This window comes from Furipterus horrens, unplaced genomic scaffold, assembly GCF_987537825.1.
Source record: "Furipterus horrens unplaced genomic scaffold, mFurHor1.1.pri manual_scaffold_3, whole genome shotgun sequence".
NCBI lineage: Eukaryota > Metazoa > Chordata > Mammalia > Chiroptera > Furipteridae > Furipterus > Furipterus horrens.
Window position 1 is genome coordinate 89455767 of NW_028327173.1, and position 21449 is coordinate 89477215.

A 21449-nucleotide genomic window follows, 5' to 3' on the forward strand; every position below is an offset into this window, starting at 1 on the left:
AGTCGTATTTTTATATGTCAATAATGAACTATCAGAAAGGGAAATTAAGAAAGCTATCACATTCAGAATTGCTCCAAAAAGAATAAAATACCTTGGAATAAATTTAACCAGGCATGTTAAAAAAACCCATACTCAGAAAATTATGAGACACCAAAGAAGAAATTGAAGAAGATACAAATAAGTGGAAGCCCATAATGCATTTATGGATAGGAAGAATTAACATCATTAAAATGTCAATACTACCCAAAGCAATCTATAAATTTAATGCAATCCCTATAAAGATTCCAAAGATCTATTTCACAGAACTAGAAAAAATATTCCAAAAATTTATATAGAACCACAAAAGACCCAGAATAGACACAGCAATCTTAGGAAAGAAGAATGAAGTTGTAAGAATCACACTACCTAATATCAAAATATACTATAAGGCCATGGTTATCAAAAACAACATGGTATTAGCATAAAAACAGACATATAAATCAATAGAACAGAATAGAGCCAGAAGTAAATCTAAGCCTTTATAGTCAATTAATATCTGACAGAGGAGGCAAAAACATACAATGGGTGAAATATAGTTTATTCAATAAATGGTGTTGGGAAAATTGTACAGAGAAATGAAACTAGACCACCTCTTTATGCCATACACAAGAACAAATTCAAAATGGGTTAAAGACTTAAATGTTAGACTCAAAGCAATAAAAATCTTAGAAAACATAGGTGGTAAAACCTTAGAAATTTCTCATAGCATTATATATATGATGTTCTCAAGCAAAAAAAAGAAGAAAAAAAAAGAAACAAATGGGACTATATCAAACTAAAAAGTTTTTGTACAGCAAAGGAAAACATCAATAAAATGAAAAAACAACCCACTGAATGGGAAAAGATATCTGTCGATACATCTAGTAAGGGGTTAATATCCAAAATTTATAAAGAACTTATAAAACTCAACACCAAAAAGACAAACAATCCAATTTAAAATATGGGCAGAGGACCTGAATAGGCACTTCTCCAAAGAGGACATTCAGATGGCCAACAAACATATGAAAAGATGCTCAACATCACTAATCATTAGAGAAATGGAAATTAAAGCCACACCTGTCAGGATGGCTATTATCAATAAATCAACAAACAATAAGGGCTGGTGAAGATGTGCAGAAAAAGGAAGCCTCATGAACTGTTGGGAATGCAGACTGGTGCAGTCACTGTGGAAAGCCATAAGAAGTTACTTCAAAAAATTAAAAATAAAATTGCCTTATGAATCAGCAGATTCCACTTCTAAGAATTTATCCCAAGAAACCCAAAACACTAATTTGAAAGAATATATACACCCCTATTTTCATTGCAGCATTATTTACAATAAATAGCCAAGACTTGGAAGCAGCCCAAGTGTCCATCACTAAATGAGTGAATAAAAAAGTCATGGTACATTTACACAATGGAATACTATTCAGCTGTAAAAAAATATTTTTACCATTTGTGACAGCATGGATGGACCTGGAGAACATTATGCTAAGTGTTATAAGACAGTCAGAGAAAGACAAATGCCATATGATTTCAGTCATATACTGAATCTAAAGAACAAACTGAACTAACAAGCAAAATAGAAACAGAGTCATAGATAGAGAGCAGGCTGACAGCTCTGGGGGGACAGAGTTTGTGGCGGGGGTGGAGAGGTCGAGCAAAAATGAAAAAGAGACTTCCGGCCAAGATGGAGGCCTAGACAGACACACTGAGTCTCTCTCCACACCTAAGAAGAAATACAACTATCTCAAAACTAGAGACAACCAGAAGTTCCCAAAAACTGAGCTGCATGGAAGTCCAACAAACAAAGATATAAAGAAGAAATACTCATCCAAACAGGTAAGAGGAGCAGAGCTGGGGCAGAGAAGAAGCAGTGTGGTGGAGACAGCAGGGGCAGCAGTGGGAGGCCAGCAGAAAGTGCAGTCACACATTTTAAAAAGTAGGGAGGGACACCTGGGGAGCACTCCCAGCACCAGATCAGACATCATAGCTCATGGTTCCAGCACCAGGGAAAATAAAGCCTCATTGCTTCTCACTGTAAAAACCAGTGGAGGTTGGGGCAGAGGCAGAAACTGCCAGTCTCTCAGCAGAGTCCACTTGTTTAAGGGACCTCCATGGTCCTAGAACATCTGCAGACCCACCACTCTGAGAATGAGGACCAAAGCAACAGCTAGAAGGGCACCAGTCCCATAGAGGAAGCAGAAGCACCTGGAAAAGGGACGAGTGCTGAGCAAGTGACACTATTCCCTCTCAGACCTCTCCTCCACCTAGAGTGCCACAATGTGATTTAACAAGTCACCTTGTACTGACGAATACCTAAGGTCCCACCCCTTACAATGTAACAGGTGCAACTACTTTACCTAAGACACAGAGGCAAAAAAAACACAGGTGCCTGCCAGGATGAGGAGATAGAGAAATATGGCCCAAAAGAGGGAATGGATCAAGATTCCAGTGAGAGAACTAAGCAATGAGGAGATAGCCAACCTAACAAATGAGGAGATAGAGAACCTAACAGATGCAGAATTCAAAACACTGGTGATAAAGATGCTCACAGGCTTGACAGATATGCTTAAGTTTGGCAAATGCAGAAGGGAAGAAGTGAAGGCTATGCTAAGTGAAATGAAGGAAAATCCACATGAAACCAATGGTGAAAGGAAGGAAACTGGGGTTCAAGTCAATGACTTGGAACAGAGGGAAGAAAAAAACAGTCGATCAGTACAGAATGAGGAAACAAGAATTGAAAAAAATGAGGAGAGGCTTAGACATCTCTGGGACAACTTTAAACGTGCCAACATTCGAATCACAGGGGTGATGGGAGGAGAAGAGGAAGAGCAAGAAATCAAAAGCTTATGCGAAAAAATAATAAAGAAAAACTTCCCAAATTTGGCAAAGAAAATAGACATACAAGTTCAGGAAGCACAGAGATTCTCAAATAAGCTAGACCCTGAGGACCACACCAAAACGCAAAATAATTAAAATGCCAAAGGTTCAAGATAAAGAGAGAATCTTAGGAGCAGCAAGAGAAAAGCAGAGTTACCTACAAAGGGGTACCTGTAAGTCTATCAGCTGATTTCTCAAAATACATTTTGCAGGCAAGAAGGGATGGGCAAGAAGTATTCAATGCGATGAAAAGCAAGGACCTACAACCAAATGACTCTATCCAGCAAAGCTATCATTTAGAATGAAAGGGCAGATAAAGTGCTTCCCAAACAAGGTAAAGCTAAAGGAGTTCATCATCACCAAGCCATTATTATATGAAATGTTAAAGGAACTTACTTCAGAAAAAGAAGATCAAAGCTATGAACATTAAAATGACAACAAACTCACAACCATCAACAACTGAATCTAAAAAATAAAAACAAAATCCAACCAAGCAAACTAGAATAAGAACAGAATCATAGGTATGGGGATCATTTGGAGGGTTATCAGCTGGGAGGGGGCAGGGGGAGAAGTGGGGAAATGGTGCAGGGGTTAAGAAGCATAATTGGTTGGTACAACATAGACAGGGGGAAATTAAGAATAATATAGGAAAAGGTGAAGCCAAAGAACTTATATACACAATCCATGGACATGAACTAAGGGGTTTGGGATTGCTGGAGGGAAGAGGATTACTGGGAAGAGGGGAGCAAAGGGGAAAGAAATTGGGACAACTGTAACAACATAATCAATAAAATATACTGAAAAAAATATAAAAAAATGTGGAAGAGGGCATAAGGGGGATAAATGGTAATAGAAAAAGACAATAAAAATGAAAAAAAGACAATAGATGACACAAGCTGATGAGGATGTGGAGAAAAGGGAACACGTGCACTATTGGTGGGAATGTAAATTGTAAAGCCACTGTGAAAAGCAGTATGGAAGGTCCTCAAAAACTTAAAAATAGAATTACTATATGATCCAGCAATCCCACGTCTGGTTATTTATCAACAAAAATTAAATGAAAACACTAATTTAAAAAAATATATGCTCCCTCATGTTCATTGCAACATTATTTACAATAACAAAGATATGGACATAAGCTAAGTGTCCATCAACAGATGAATGAAGAAAGAAAATGTGGTGTATATGTACAACAGAATATTTTTCTGGAAGAAAATCTTACTATTGCAACAATATGAATGGACTTTGAGGGCACTATGCTATGTGAACTAAGACACAGAGATAAAGACAAATACAGTATGCTCTCTCTTACTGGTGAAATCTAATTTTAAAAACCCAAGCAAATGAAAAAAATTTCATAAATACAGAGAACAGATTAGTGGTTGCCAAAGGCAGGCAGTGAGGGATGGGCATAATGGGTAAAAGAAGTCAGAAGTTGCAAAGTTCTATAAGGTAAGTCATAAGGAACATAATGTACAGTATGGTGACTATAGTTAATAATACTGTATTGCATATTTAAAAGTTGCTAAGAAAGTAAATCTTAAAGGTTTTCATCACAAGAAGAAAATTATAATTATGTTTGTTGATGGATGATAACTAGACTTTTAGTGGTGATCATTTTGTAATATTTACAAATATCAAATCATTAGGTTGTAAACCATGTAATGTTGTAAGTCAATTACACCTCAATTTTAAAAAGAAATGTGGCACTAGATGTGCTCATTGATACTGGGGTATCTTTTTAAGGTCATGTCAGCTCAGAGAGTAAAGAAATATTTGTGAGTATACCAAGTCATATACAGGGTAGGGCAAAAGTTTGTGAGTATACCAAGTCATATACAGGGTAGGGCAAAAGTAAACGTATAATTGTTCATATGGAAAATGACACAATAACTAATAAATAATAATACAAGAATAAACTCTGTTTTGCATACTCACAACTGTAAACCTGGTTTTGCCCAACTCTATATATAGATATCTAAAAATATTTCTATAAGTAACCATCTGTATCTACATTAAGTGAACATGATTTTTTAACTGATGTCTTCAACAGTAAGAAACCTAGCTCACACCACTCACCATCCATTCATTTAATATCCGTTCCTCTATACCTGTGTAGCAGTATCAGAACTAATAACCACAACACTGTGGGAAACAACTTTATCAGCTAAAGTATAGTGCTTATGTGCAGTTCCTTTTGCCTTCAGCCTTACATACTGCTCATTTGCAGTATTACTTAGGTCAGCACCTTTTCCTCTACCCCCTTCAGTGAGCTTGTTTCATGCATGTTGAATACAGTTAGAATCTCTCGTCATAGTTTGCCTTTCTTTCTGGGATCATCTGACCTAAATGAACTTTCTTATTAACTTTCCATACATTAAGTTTCAATCTCTGTGCTGTAAAGTTCTATAGGTTTTGACAAATGCATAATGTCATGTATCCACCATTACAGTATCATACAGAATGATTTCACCCCTCTAAATGTCCCCTGTGCTCCACCAATTCAACCCTCCTCCCTCTCCTCTCCAACCACTGACCTTTTCACTCTCTAGTTTTGCCTTTTACAAAACGTCATGCAATCAGAATTGTATGGTATGTAGTCTCTTCCGACTGGCTTCTTTCACCTAGCAATATACATGTAAGTTTTCTCCACATTTATTCATGCCTGGTGTGTTGTTTAATCAATTCCAGAAGAAAAAAAATGAGCTGCACAAATCTGTCACTTTAGCTATTTTTCTTCCCAAACCCAAGTCTGGTTCCCTTATTTCCTATAGATTTGGATTCATGTCTCATTCCAGGTTAGACCTTCCTGGCCACTTCATGTAAAACTGCAGTCCTCCACCCTCCGTCTTTCCTGGCTTTATTTTTAGTACTTTCTGACACACCTTTGCCTTTATGCATTTATTTTGTTTAATGTCTGTCTCCATGAGGGCAGAGATTTTTACTATTTTATTCTTTGCCGCTTTCCTAACACCAGAAACGGTACCTGACACAGGAGCCCTCACTAAATATTTGATGGGTGGATAAACCAAACAGGCACCACCCTTTCCCAAAACTGTGTACGTATATATGTGTGACTGACCCAATGCCTTGTATGCCCCGTGGCTGTACAGGAAATTAACAAATTAGGATGGCAAGGTGGAGTCAAGAGATGTGAGAAACTGGTAGCTGTTCACAGCTCTTTCTCCTGCCTACATATTTATCGTGGTGCTGATGTTTTCCCATCAGAGATTAATTAAACAGGGTGTATTTTTCCCTATTAGACTTTTGATTCTTATTTTTATATATTTAAGATATTTTATTTTTTTTAATAACTGAATTATTTTGTAATGAGTCAAATAACTTAGAGATACATGAATGAGTATTTAATCATCTTTGCTGTTCCCTGTATGTTCCCTGTACCTGCCCTTAGACCTGGGCCGCTGGGACCCCTCCCTGCCCTGAGTCCTCTGCTCTACAAGGTTGATCCTCACTAATGCAAAAAGCAGTCCCCAGGACCAGCATGTCAACCTGGAGTCTGTGACTCTCCTTCTAGACCATACTCCAGGTACCAAGGATACCACAATCGAATTCCCTGCCAAATGAACTCAAGCCCTCTCCTAGGCCAGACTGGCCCAGAAGGAGTGCACTGCCAGAGTGCAGGAGCATGTGTCGGGTGTGAGTAGGCTGCATGCCAACACATATGTGCACAAGTTCTCTTCAGGGGCACAAGGGAGCTAGAGTGAACAGCAGAGGAGCAGATAGGGCCAAGCTTCCATTTGTCCTCTCTCCTAAGGCCCACCACCTCTTAAAGTAAAGGGCAAGTCTGCCTACCCTATTATAATCCCATCCCCCTGAGGTCATAACGGTAACAGTTTGGCATATAACCTTCACACCTTTCTCTATGGTTTCATAAATATATAGAAATATAAATATATATGGAAGGGTTTCTTTCTCTATCCCTATCAATTTTTTATAAAAGTGGTATTTCAATATATAAGATATGTTTACACCCCTTCCACATATAGATCTAACTCATTCTTTTTATTACTTCATGATGTTATAGAATGAATGCATATTCCTTTATGATGGAATATTCAGTTTTTCTTTTTTTCTTCTACCTGAAACAAAGCTGAAATACCCTATACCTGCAATCTTACATCCTGGTGCTTTCATTTTATAAACTTATACTTGGGTTCCTAGAAATAGGATTAGCAGTTCAATCAAAGGCTATAACCGTCATTTATTTCATAGATGTTTTCAAACAACTTTGGTAAACACAGTAATTCATACCTCCACTAGCAATGGAAAGGTAGCCATTATACCAACTCTCTCAGTTCTGGGTATTATCGATTGTTTCAGATTCTGCAAATTGGATGGATAAAATTGACATCTGCTGAATTTTACTTTTGTTGCCCTGACTGCTGTAAAACTTGGCATCTTTTCATACACTCTGGCCATTTGTATGTTCTCTGCTATAAATTTCCTATTTATAGCCTTTGCCCATTTTTCTCTTGGGATGCTAGTCTTTTCATATCAAATTTTAAACATTTATCAAATAATACACTTCCATGGTTAAGAGTATTTTCAGTTATTTCTCCTATTATTTATCAATTTTAAGGAATATTTTTCCATGCAGATATTTCTAATTTTTGTGATCAAATCTATACATCTTTATTCGCTTTGAATGATTTCTGGGTTTCGTCTCTTATTTAGAAAGGAATATCTACCTGTTCTCCTAAATTTTATCCTAGTATTTTTATTGTCACATGCTTCTGTCCTCACTTTGTAATAGAGGTAATTCAGGAAACAAAGGAGCTGTCAGAAAGGACAGAGTCTTTGAATTCTGTATCCCAGGTCTCTTCTTCTGCTTTTCTTCACCACTTGACTTTAACATTTCTTCTCTCCCAACAACCTCCTCTTAAAATGTAGGCAATCTGCAGTATTACTTCTACAGGCCTTGTCACCTCAAGACCTTGTCAGCAAATCAAGTTAAAGTTCATTAGAGCTCCCAAGGACAGCCTTCTTGGGAAAGATAAGATGCCAAATACAAAGAGAAGGAGGAAGAAAGCAGAGGTTTGAGGGTTCAATTCACTCACACTTTGAGCCAAATGACAGAAAAAAATTGAGAGCCTCCTATGCACAAGACCTGATAGTAGGGCCTGTGAAGATTCAAGACTCAAGTGACAGCATGGACCCTGACCTCCAGCGGTTCATTGTTGTGAAGGGGGAAGTGCAGCCCACACAGAAACACTGCAGCACAAGGCAGGATATCCAAGATCTGGACCAAAATAGAGATGGAAGATCAATTCTGACTAGGTGATCAGGGAAGATGTCAAAAGGGTGAATTTTCAATAATGGCTAGAAATTCAATAGGTAGAAGATAAGAACTTTCAGAAGAAAATGTCACAAGCAAGGATATAAAAGTGGAAACAGAATAGAGGATTTGGGGGTGATCAACTTTCCAGTCAGAAAAATATAGAAGTGTATGTAGAAGAAAAGTTAGAACTGAGCTGGAAAAGTGGCATAAGTCAAGCCCTCAGGAGGCTAAGAGGTCTGGACTTGACCTTGTGGGCAACGGGTTCAAACACAGACAGACTGTACTACAACACACCTTTGTTGGAGCTCACCCTGGAGAACAGTGTGTGTTTGGTTAGGAGAGGGGGATATCCAACTCCATTTGATCTCCCAAATCATTTAGGATCATCTTTAAAACAATCAGATTTACCAGATTTACCAAACTCCATGGGTCCCACTTCAAATTTGTTGAATCCAAACCCTGCAGTGAATTTGCCAGTTAGGAAACTTTAACTTCTGGCTAAATCTCCCCCAAAAGTATAATCATATTTATTAAATTCCATAGAAATTATATATGTTCCACTGATTCCATTTGTATGTATTCTCTATGAAAATGCAACTAGATAGTAGCAAAATCTACTGCTTTGACAGTCTGGCTTGTCTTCCTTTTCTCCTGGTAACTCTCTCCAGATACCCCACTTTGGGTGAAGTTAACTGTCTTTGGAGTAGGTCACATGATTTGGGTCTAAGCCAATCAGCATATCATACAACCCTAGCCATAGGATTGGTTCAGGGGCAGGTTCTTGGTCCAATCAGAGATCATGAGACAAAATGAGACTTTCCAAGCTGAAGATCTCTTTTTCCTTCTGTATTTGAACCCTTACCTTCAGAGCTGTTGACAGCCATCTTGCAAAGGGGAAGCTCACTGAGTAGAAGGCAGACCTGAGGGGGGAAAAAAGAGACAGATGGCCAGGGTTGTATCATTTGAGGCTTGAATATAGGCTTACCTGAAGCCACCACCCCGCTCTTCGCAGGACTGCTTGGTTACACCAGCCAGCACGTTCTCATTTTTGCTTAAGCCTGAGTAGATCAGGTTTCTTGTCACTTGCAACTAAAAGAATTATCGCTAATAGGAGCTACATAGCCCTTCTCAAAATTAAGCTTCTTCATATACAAGGAAAGCAGGGACCCAAATTCTTCTAAGAAAGATGTTCTCATAAGACATGCAGGCCACTGGCAACTTGAGTTAATTTGGAGAATTCTTTCAGAAGCTTCTAGAAATGACAAGGAAAATGGTTTCTTTGTTAGGCCAAAGAAACACTCTCCTGATGATCTAATAATCCCATCTCCTTGCTTCCTCGGATATATGATTTCACAACACGTTAAAATGGTATGTTTTAAAAATCTTCTTTGTATTATCCAAGCATACAGAGTTTCTCAGAAATCAGGAAGAATTGTGCTGGGTTGGGAACTGGGAAGTCAATTCCTTGTTGACCCATCCTATGGGAACATCCTTGCAGGTCTGCCAGTGTATTTGATTGTTTAAGTGAGCATCTGTCAGACACAGACTCTGCTAATAGGATTGAAGTTTGTTTACTTTTCCCTTTGAGACCTCAAAGCAACAAGCTAAGAAGGAATGTTTTAAATTGCCATGTCACAGGTAAGAAAAAGGGGAAGAAAAAGAATAATATGAAAGAGAGAAGAGGACACAGACGTGAATCTTGTGAACCATTTCCTTTCCTCTAACTTTAAACAGAGACCTCTCCTTTGTGGACCATACTCAAGGAGACAACATAAGATGTAGGTGCAGATAAACATTTTACTCCATGAGAAAGTCTTCTATCAAAAACTTTCATATTTGTGTTTTAATTTTAGGATAAAGACCATTGATACTTTCTTATTATGGAAAACTCATCTGCTCAGACTTGGTACTTTCTGACAAATAACTGAGACAAACCCATGTTGTGTTTCTATCTGTACTTTAAAGAATATTTCAAAACCCCTTTAGGTAGTGTCTTTACTATAAGAGAAATAACAATGAGTGTTTATTATTCTCAGGCTAATAGTCAATAGCAAATTTCCCTTAAAGCTATTTGTAATAATGCCAGCAAGCATCATCAGGGTTCAATCACTGATAACCTAATGAACCTTCAGGACTGAGAATCATGTTAGCCTCCACCTCATCTGACGGAGCAGAGGAGAAAGAATTGACACCATGATCCAGAATCTGATGACTCTATAAACTCCAAATCCGATGATTTGTCCATTGATTCATTCATTTAAACAAATATTAGTTGAGGTCCTACTAGGTGCCAGCCACTATCTAGGCATGGGAATAGAAGAATAGTGTAAAGGCTGATTAAGTTTCTACCTCCAGGGACTTTCTAGGGAGACAAAGAAACAAGTAAAAAATGGATTATGTACTCGTCGGCGGCGGCAGCCGTCCGTCTCGAGAGACGATGGTGTAGCTTCTTAAGAGTCTATCTGCACTGCTGAGAATGGCTGTGCAGTCCAACTCGGGAGTGACACGGTATCTATCTCCTCCCGTGTTGAATCGACATCTTGCGATGATGCTGGAGTGTCCTCTCCAGTGAAGCTGAAGCTACAGAGCCTGGGCAGGGTGATATGGAGGGTCTGCTGTTCCCCATGCAGCAGACCCCCCCTCTCTTCGCAGCTGAAGGGTCCAAGGGAAAGACGGAGTCAATACAGCTTGGCTTCAGGTGCGCCGCAGGAGTTGCCGGTGTTGACTACAATGTCAAACCGCCTTAGGGACTCTGGCTCCGGATTTTCTGTTGGGGTTCACTCCCTTAGCCTTTCCCCTGAAGAGGTATGCCGCAAGGCAGCGGAGGTTTTTTGGAGTCAGAGTTTTCCTTCTCTGATGTGCCCTGACTGGAAGATCGAACCAGCGACACTTAGCTCGCAGGCCGACGCTCAATCCACTGAGCCAAACCAGCCAGGGCTGATTATGTACTATAATAGTAATAAATAGGCAATAATAAATGCTATGAAGAAAACAAAGCCAGAATGGGAGAGTGGGACAATGAGATGGCTGGGTCATATACATGGAGAGATCAGATGAGGAAAAGGAAGAAGTAAGCCTTGGGAGCCTGAGGAAAAACATTCCAGGAAGAGGAAGGGATGAAAGGCTTCAGCAGGACTAGCTTTGGAGGCTAAGGGAACAGTGTGGAAGCATATAGAGCTTTAGAGGCTGGAAAGGTGTGAGGATTTTATTCGAAACGTGATGGGAAACCATTAGAGGATTTTAAGTGAGGAGCTAAACTGATTTGTGTGTGTGTGTGTGTGTGTGTGTGTGTGTGTGTGTGTGTGTGTGTTTAATCCTCGCCTGAGGATATGTTTTGATTGAGTTTAGAGGGAAAGAAGGTGGATGTGGAGAAAAACATAGATGTGAGAGAGAAACATGGATCAGTTACCTCCCATGATTGCCCCAACTGGAGATCAAACCCAGAATCTTTTGGAGTATGAGATGATGCTCCAGCCAACTGAGCCACCAACCAGAACTGATTTGTGTTTCTAAATGCCATCTGGGGGACATGTGAGAAATGCAAGAAAGCAAGGAAACCAGTGGGGAAGAGCCTGTTGGGTAATGTCACAAGGACTGGGGGTGCTGGCTTTGCTCCTTGCTCTCAGCTGTATCCCCAGCTCCCAGAAAAAGCCTGGTAAATAGTGATTGAGGGATGACTAAATTCTCGGCCTGAGGGAGCGTGCAATTTCCCAGGTGAGGCAAATATGTAAATAAAACCAGGACACAAAATGGGTGGCACTAAGGGCCAAGGTTTGCTGAGGGGAAGGGGTGTAGGAGTGTCTCCCAGAGAGCAGAGAAGGGAACCACGCATAGCAGTGGGACCACACAGAGCACTCTCCCTTAGGGTGGACAGAAAGGGAGGGGTGAGAGGGTAGGGAGAGCAGCCCATTTGACTGGACAGAGCCTCCAGTGGCACCCTGGCTGTTGAATCTGCATCAGAGAGCTGATTTGCCTCCCCTTTATAAAGGAATGGGCGCTCTCTCCTGTGAGCCTGTTTAATTCTCCTACCTTCCTTCAGGGCACACTCAGAAAGAAATTGCTTTTCAGTTCTCTCTGCTGGCTGCTCTTGAGGCAAGGATGGGCCAATATCCTCCACACCCTTTGCCTATCCATCCGGAAGTACTGAGTCAACAGCCCTTTCCCAGAACCCACCTCAGTTTCTTCCCACACCTGCAATGTGGACTGTTCCCAGGAATGAGGTGGGGCAGGGCAAGAGAGCGAGGTGAGAGTCAGGGAGCAGAATCACACCTGAGGAGCTCCAGATGGGTGCCTCTCAGACTGACCATGCATGCAAATCTCCCAGGGAGCCTGTTGGCAAGGATTGCCAGGTTCGGTCTTACTGTGAAGGACTGAGGTGGGGCAGGAAATTTGCATTTCTCATAAACTCCCAGGGGTGCGGGTGCTGAGGCTTCCCAGAGTACCCTTTCAGAGTGCACTGCTCTCTATGAAGCCAGGATGATGAGGCTGGCAGGGGAGAGAGAATAAATATAGCCACGAGTTACTGAGTGCCAGGCTCTGGGCTAAGGGCATTATGTGAATAATCTCTTTAATCCTCACCCAGCCCTGTGAGCTGGCACCATTATTTTGCTTATTTAACAGACAAGACTAAGAAAGAGTGGAGAATTTGACCAAAGTCTCATAGCTTACAAGTGAGACTTGGACTGAACCACCTGTCTCCAGTGCCTGAACTATTAAGAGAAATCTTGAGAGAAGAAATGTTGATAGGCTGACTAGGACCTGTTATGAGTTGGCAACTAGAGAAAAGGTCAAGAAATAAATACCCTCTACACTCAAATGTTCGCCACAAAGGGAAGGGTGGATATGCAGCTATAACTGGATCCAACTGGATCTCAGGAGTACCTCAACTTCTGGGCCAATCAAGACTGAAAGTGGCTGTGACAAAAGAAAAGAGAAAGTACAACCCATTTTCCTCTCTGCTTTGTGTTTACCTAAAATGTCTATATTTAAGATTACAATTCCCCCAGATTAGAAAATTCCTTATTTTTTTCTGGTGTTGTCTCACTGTACTGTACCCCAGGGCTCTTAGCTGTGTTCTCAAAACATACAATGAACAATGTCTAAACCCTTGCCTTTGTTTTCTACTTATGAAGTATAATACACAAGCACCTATTATGAATTAACTCAAATTACTACACTACCGCACAAGCTAGACAGGCGATATGTGGAAATAGGATTAGGGAGATATGGAATGGTTTAGTATGAGCAGGCTTTCAGTGTTGGACAGGAACAAGTGGTGAACACAATCCTTCTTGCAGGATATTATGTGCACTGAAAATGAAATTACTATGTGAAATGAAATGAAAATGAAAAATACTCCAAGTATTTATAACCAGTGCCACTCAAGTAAAAGCAACCATATGGCTTAAATCCTCACACACGCACACACACGCACATACACACACAAATAAGCATTGAAGGTGATACTAACCCAAACTCTTTTCCAGGGAGAAAGACTCTTGAAGGAGATTCAGGATTCAAGCATTAGCTTGTATTCACATCCCTAGAGTTGACTTCCTCATTTTTGTAGATTTGAAATCAAACCAAAAAGATCATCTAATGCAGTTAAATAATACAGTGGATTAATGTCTCCAAAATGAGACCTGAGAGAGAACTTATTTTTTCCCCTAGGTTGCCCTAACACTCAGCTTAGGAATCCTCCAGGCACCCATAAACATAATCCTGTGCGCTTCTGCTAATCACACCTCGCTTAAGTGGGCCAAAGGTTTATTTTACATGCAGACTCCTGGGGGGAGACAGCCTGGAAACTGATAGGCAGTAAATTTGTGTTCTAGTTCAGCCTTGCAGGGTCCTTGGCTATGAACAACACTTTCTATGTGTTTGTCTTAGTTTTACTTTTTAGCATGTTTCCTAAACCTGGTGAGCTCCCTGCTACAAGGAGTTTAGGGACACTATATTCAGGGAATTCTATTTTTCTTTTAAAACCTGAATAAAAGTGTTCTCATCTGTCTGCTCTCCTGGGGCTTGGAGTCCCATTCAGTCTCCAGGACTCCATTCTGCACAGACACTACATTTTTATAAGAGGTGTTTTTTCTCAGCTTTTCCTCTGAGTGGCAGAAGGAACACTAAAACTCAAATTCCCTGCTTTTAGTGCAGGATCTTTCTCCCCACACTCACTATCCTTCCCCTTTCACTCTGGGATCATGTGACCTACCCCACACTGTGGCCAGCCCCTACCCCAAGCCAGTACCTCAACACCCTTTCTAACACACCCACTGTTATCCAAAATTTCACCCTTGCAGGTGGGAGGAAGAATCCCAACTTTATGATGAAAAGCCCTAGATGAATAAAATCTTTAAGGCTCCTTTGTATATATCTATAGTAAATACATAGTAATATGTACATTACATATATAAAGAGTTTACATCTTCAAGTTTCCACAGAAAGTAGAAGAAGAGCTCTGAGGGGATGCTAGCCCACCCTGTGCAATAGAAAGAGAATTCATATATGTGATTTTATGATTTCTAGTAGCCACATTAAAAGAAAGTAAAAAGAAATAGATGAAGTTCATTTTAGTAATATAATTGATTTAGCCCAATGTAACCAAAATATTATCATGTGAACATTCAATCATATTCAAATTATTAATGAGATACTTTGCACTCTTTTATGCTAAATCTTCTGGGTCCAGTATGTTTGTTACAATCACAGCACATCTCAATTTGGACTAGGCACACTTCAAATGCTCAAAAACCTCATGTGGCTAGTGGCTGCAGTATTGGACAGAGTAGATCTAACCAAACACCTAACAACGGGAAGAATCTTTGAGAGGTACGTCCATCTGGCTGCTCTGTTAACATTTTCTTTCCTGAGGGCAGACCACTGGGCTTTACATCTCTCTGGGTACACTTCCTAACAGACACTCGATACAATGAAGAAAGGAGGGAGGAAGGAAGGAAGGAAGGAAGGAAGGAAGGAAGGAAGGAAGGAAGGCAGGCAAGGAAGGAATTTCTGATGTACTTTCATGCCACTTAAGTCATCCTATCTAAAAATATAATTTAAACATCAACAACTACCAAGAGTAACAGGTAATTTTTTTGAAATCTGAAAATACACTTTTTAAAAAGTATTGGAGAAGGTATATGGGTTTAATTTGGCAGAAATTTCCACATAACCTTTGTTCTACTTGAACTCACTGAAAGCTAATACTACAAACTTGTCATACTTTGACTTCAAAAGTAAATGTGTCACTAAGCACCTACATCCAGCCAAATCCAAGTTGCTCAGTAACATTCAGGACAGAGGTCTAAACTCCACCAGGTGCTAAACCAGCCCCATTCCTTTAAGTGAGAGAAGGAGGGGAACATAGAGGAGCAGGAAGGGATCCCCTCCCAGCCCAGCCAGGTATGTCACTCACACCCACAGATCAAGAGCACTTGGGTCTTTTTTATGGCACCCGCCTGTGGTGAGCAGCGGGAGTCTAACCTTGGTCAGTGCTAGCCTCTCCCCAAGCTCCTTCACCAATGTCATCTTCAGCTGGGGCTTCCCTTCTTACCTCAAGGAACCTCTGAGGCCCCAAGTTTGCGCACTCTTCCTTGAGAAGCCTGAGGCTCCCTGAGCATGAACTGGCCTCCCCCCTCCCTCCTGGCTTTGCCTCAGCTCCCAGCTCCCAACCTCCAGGACTCTTGTCAGCCCAAGGGCCTGCTGTTTAAATATTCAATTCCAGGCTTCCTGCATTGTTTCTCTGGGCAGGGCCATGCTGGTGAAGCCTTCCAGGATCTCTCTCTCTCTCTCCCTCTGTCTTTCTCTCTCCTTTTCTTTCTTTCATTATAATGACATCCTGATCCTGTCTTAATTGCTGAGCTGCATGACTGCCCCACTGTAGATGTTTTCTACCTGTGTTCTGACTCACACTCATTACATTGTACTTTGAACTTGGCCTTGGATATCTGCTGCCTCGATCACTATAAACAATCCAAATCTCTTCACATTGGGACAGCTGCTACCACCTCTCCAAAATTAGCTATTAGGAACCCAAGTCTTTCCTAGTCCTGCCCACCCGCCCAAACACAACAATATAAATGGAAAAGCCCAGTTCATTCACTCACTCACTCACTCATTCTAAACTGCCCTTATGGGGCTTTCCGAAAAGATTATGGACAAGTACACAACCTCTTAAAGATGCAGCAACACAAATGCCAAGTTGAAAGAAATTTTCACTGACCTCTGCTGTCCAACTTTGAGAGCAATGGGGATGGTAAATTTTGAGGCCATTCACTTACTCATGCAGTTGTTGTGAAAAAAGCAAAATATTATAGCAGGTAGATAGCAATGAGTGACTAAGAGAGAATAACCCAGAGAAGGGGATATGAATGTCTTATCTAAAAGGAAATTCTCAAAGTAAAAGTTAAAAGATACCTTTATCACAATATGAGTGATGAAATACATGTGGAAGTGCTGCCTATCTTGGTGGGGGCAATCAGGCCGAGAGATGTGTCTCAGCTAGAGTTCTCAAAAGTGGGCTTCTATTTCCTCATCTGTGAAATGGGAAGAGAGAGGGAGCTCAAATTTAATACTTCATATCTTCTAAGAAGTAGACACTGAGAGAAGATTCGGTGTACAAGACCATTTTCTAGGGTAAACATCTGGGAGAGAATAATGGAGTGGGAAGCAGAGGAGGCTTGGAACCAGCAGGCAGACCATAGGCCAGCCTGACCCTGTGCGGGAAAGAAGCGTGGGGAGGGGCATGTGACATCGCCGTGCACTTCCGGCCAAGCTGCCGGAGAACCCTCACGCCAGCCTTGCCATCCTGTCTGTGGGGAATGGGCCTCCCAGAGCTCCGTGGCGGAGCTCAGAGCCGGGCAGCAGGGGCGGGCAGTTACACCCTTTGCAGTTGGAGAGGTGACCGGCACATTTTCTCTGGCACCACCGTCCACCCTTTCTGCCATATATTAGTTTGCTCAGGATGCCATAACAGCTACCACAGATGGAACAGTTTAAACAACAGAAATGTATGTCTCACAGTTAAGGAGGCTGGAAGTCAGAAATCAAGGTGCTGGCAGGGTTGCTTCCTCTGAGGCCTCTGTCCTTGGCTTACAGTTGGCCACCTTCTCACTGTGTTCTCGCATGGTCTTTTCTCTGTGTTTGTCTGTGTCCTAAATTATCTTCTTATTAGGACACCAGTCATATTGAATTAGGGCCCTCCCTAACAACCTCATCTTACTTACCTCTATAAAGACCCTCTCTCCAAATACAGTCACATTCTAAGATATTGGGGGTTCAGACTCAGCATAGACTTTCAGGGAAACACGCTTTGATTTATAACATGCCACATATTTGCTTCTCCCCTCAGTTTCAGTCCTTCCATGGCCTCCACGCCTCTCTCTTACTCAGAGAAAACTTAGAAGAAAGTCTGATTTCCCCTCACTTTTATCTCTCATCTCAGAAGATGTTTCTGACTTACCTGGTGATGTGTCCCAAACCTTATACCTGGAAGTTACTGATCCCCTTCTCAGTCTGGGGAGGCTGGGAGGGTCCGTTCGTGGTTACTGTGGGGCAGGAGGTACCAAGAGGCACCCAAGGGGATTCCTGCATTTCACTCAAATGTGTAAAAGGAGACTTTCTGTCTGCTGCAGGTCAGGGTCACTAACCCAGGCCAGGATGGTGTCTCTTCTCACCTACTGTTCCCAGGATACAAGTCCAAGATACCCTGGTGGCAGTCACAACTTGTAGTTCAATGGCTCCCTTACTTAGGACCTCCCTAGGACCTCCAACCATGTAGAGAGCCTACAGTTGCAGAGACAAGAAACACAAAATCCCCTAGTGAGCCACTGGAGAGATGACAAGGCCACTCCTATTTCTGCCCCTTTGGTTCCCCAGGTTTTTCCCAGCAAGGCCCTGAACTTCACATGTGCTGAGCATTTCAACAGCTCTGGCTCTCAGTGGCTGATGATGGGACCTCACAGATAAAACTCAGCCAGGTCTGCTCTTCTGTGGCAGGAGATTCTTGACTAGGAGCATCCTGGGAAGTGTGGCCTCGACACAGTGGTGGTGAGGACCTTCAGTCAGGCCCATTCCTTTCCATTCAGGGGTCTGCAATCATGGCGGCCACACAGACTCCTCACTGTGTCCTCATTGTTGTTCCCACAGGGTTTAAGGGTGGGTGACAGCATGCTGTGGAATCAAGTGGCTTCTTGATGGCACCTGACTTTTCTGTCCTGCTCCATGCTGGAATGCTCTGCGCCACACCTTTCTTCTCTGGCCTCAGATTCCTCATCTGTAGCACATACCTCACGAGGTTGGTGTGAGGATTAAAGGAGATAATGCATGGCTTTTAAATAGTTCATCTAAATGCTCGCAAGGCTGGTCAAAATGATTCTAAAATATACATGAAAGTATAAATTTTCATCAATGACCAAGACATTTTTGAAAAAAATTAGTATGTGATGGGATCTTGGCCTACTGTGTATTAAAGTTTACTATAGTGTTGTTACAATCAAAACAATATGGCTGGCCAGGCCACACCCATATTCACAGCAGGTCCCCAGGTGAAAGGCCTCAGGAATGGTGGAATAGTAGGCAAGGGAAGTCAGCAAACTGGATCCATAAGTTCTGCATGAGGATAGGTTCTAAGGGCTGGGTCGGTTGGGCTGGGATGCAAAGCAGGGCTATATTCAAACAAAATGAACAAACACACAATATTGCTCTAACAGAATAAAAATAAATGGATTAATGGAGCAAAATAGAAAAAAAGAAATATATATATATATGGAATTATTTATATATAAATCCAATATAGAGTAAGGTTTCATTTCAATTCACCAGGGAAAGGATAAGCTACTCAATAAATAGGGATAATTGAGGGGGTAATTAGAACCCTACTTCATTGCCTATATTTCTAAGAGAAATTGAAGTACAGTGGGTAATAGGGAAGGGACTAAAGTGAGGCAAGAAAGGTACTCTTGGAGTGCAAACTTGAAGAAGGCATTCTTTTTCAGGGTCATTTGGGTGCCTTGGGTATGCCTGAGCCCCTCCCCTGCCTAGTCCCAGCCTTGGTGAAGGCACCACAGCATCGCTGATAATAGAAGGTGGTTGGGAACAACCAATGTACATTATTAGAGAAATGGGTAAGTCAGTTAAGATAAATTCATACCTTGGACAACCAAGGCTACTAAAAGGGAAGAAGCAAACATGGAAATATACTCTCAATACAATGTTAAGTGAAACAGTGAAGTTGCAGACCCACTAGCATGACTTACAATATGCACATGTATGCATGTTTATATAAGTTCTGGAAGATACCTACCAGATGGTTATGCATGGCTACTCTTCGGGAGTGGGCTGGGCTGAGGTGAGAGAGATTTTTTTTCATCCCACTGTTAGTAGTACAAGTTGAGTCAGTTGTGGTGTTTTTTGTTTGTTTGTTTGTTTGTTTGTTCTGGCTTTTTTTTTTTAATTGTGTAGGTTTTTCAGGGAGAAGAGAAAGCTGGTAGCAAATCTTTCTCAGAGCAACTATCCAGTTTCGCTTCATATAGGACATCTTAGTTGTGGTAAGATTGTTTCAGGGCAAGGCTGGTATAGATGAGGGTGAGATTGCAGAACTAAATCATTCTGCGTGATAGAATGGGAAGAATTTTAAGTCCTAGAGTGGGGGTGGGAGGCCCAGAAAGAAATGGCAATATAGGGAAAGAGAGGACCAGCATAGGGAAGGAGGCCATAGCTCATAAAGAAGAAATTCAGCTGGTGAAAGTCCTCACATCTGCAAAGACTGAGGATCTTTAAAGAAACTTTCTTTAACATCAGAAGGAAGTAGAAGGTACTCAGGCAGGTCCCAGGCTTCACAGAGAGCCTCACTCTGGTTGCCCTGTCTGTCACACACTTCTCCACACCCCTTTCCTAAACCCTCTTCTTGATCTCCTCTTCTGTACCACCCTGATATCTGCCCACTCCCAAATACCCACACCCCAAGAAGTCTCCGATCTCTAGCTTTGTTACTCAGATCTTTTGTCATTCATCTAAGTCATTAGATGCCTCGGAATCCAACAAATTTTCAGGTATGTATATGCTTGGGAAGCAGAGGAAAGATGACACATGACAGGAGCCTGGTAGGTGGGTGTATTTGGGCACAGCCAAGGAAGGGGGAAGAAGAATGAACTGCCATTTATTGAGCAGCTATTTCATTTGTCAGGCTCATGTTAGCAGTGTCTTATAAATTATTTCATTGAATTTTCACAATAACCTTGCATAATGGGTATTTCCCCTTTTTTACAAATGGAGAAATTAAGATTCAGGGAAGGTGTGGTAGGTTGCCTGAGATAGGGCTTCCAAAAATATCTCTCATCCATGATGTGCATGCAGCTTCTCACATCAAGAGATGGAGGTCTACTGTATTCTTCCCTCTTTGAATCTAAACTAGCCTTAGGACATACTATGAGCAACCAATGCAGAAGAAGCCACATGATGGGACTTCTGAGACCAGGCCTTTGGTGGGTTGGCAGTTTCTGCTCTCTCTCCCTTGGAAACCTGAGGCCATCATGCTATGAGGAAGCCCAAGTTATCTTCATTGCAAGACCACGTGGAGGGAAACAAAGACCGTAGGAACCAGCTCCATCCTAGCCACCAGCTGATTGCAGTAACATGAGCAAGCCCAGGCCAGACAGCAGAAAAATCCGTCAACCCACAGAACCATGAGTATAATACATTTTTCTTTGGGGGTAGTTTTTATTCAACAATGGATAATGGATACAGGAATTAAAAAACTTGCTCAAGATTATACAACTGTAAGCACAGATGAACTCGAACTTAAACGTAAGTTTGTTTATATCAAAGCTTCTGCTCTCCCATGAAAGTGCACTTATTTATGCTCTATAATGTGAGACTATCTGCCAGGTTGAGGTAAGTGGTGAGTGAGGGTTTATTAAACAGAAAACGTATCAAAGAAATCAACAGTTGACAGTGTTATACCTCCTAGTAGAAGCATAAGAAAAGAATAACTAAAGATAGGATTTGACTATAGAAAGTTATTCTCATTAATCCTATTTAAGGAAACTGTTTATATTTATGCACAATCAATATACAGCGTATATTATTTAAATATAATTAATTATGGTGTGTCAGTGATTTCTAAATATGTGTGTGTATATTGCCAAGTTAGTCACTTTCACCTTTTAAAAAGAAATGAAAAAATTTGTTGATAGGTTAATCCTAGTATGTGCCCCTTAATGTTTTAGTATCTGATGTCAAAATCAGA

General features: G+C 41.2%; 1 long non-coding RNA gene across 3 annotated transcripts in view; it reads right to left on the reverse strand.

Annotated features, from left to right (window-relative positions):
- Positions 1 to 16011, reverse strand: part of LOC150015473 (uncharacterized) — a 29634-nt gene extending 13623 nt beyond the window's left edge. The window contains exons 1-3 of one of the 3 annotated variants that reach the window (XR_016510000.1): positions 15756 to 16011; positions 13671 to 13795; positions 9063 to 9120 (exon numbers count right to left, since the gene is read on the reverse strand). This is a non-coding gene — a long non-coding RNA (uncharacterized LOC150015473). Of the gene's footprint in view, positions 1 to 9062; positions 9121 to 12229; positions 12304 to 13670; positions 13796 to 15755 lie in introns of those variants that run through there. The other 2 variants (XR_016510002.1, XR_016510001.1) reach the window with 2 other exon arrangements.
- Positions 16012 to 21449: the final 5438 nt, after the last annotated feature.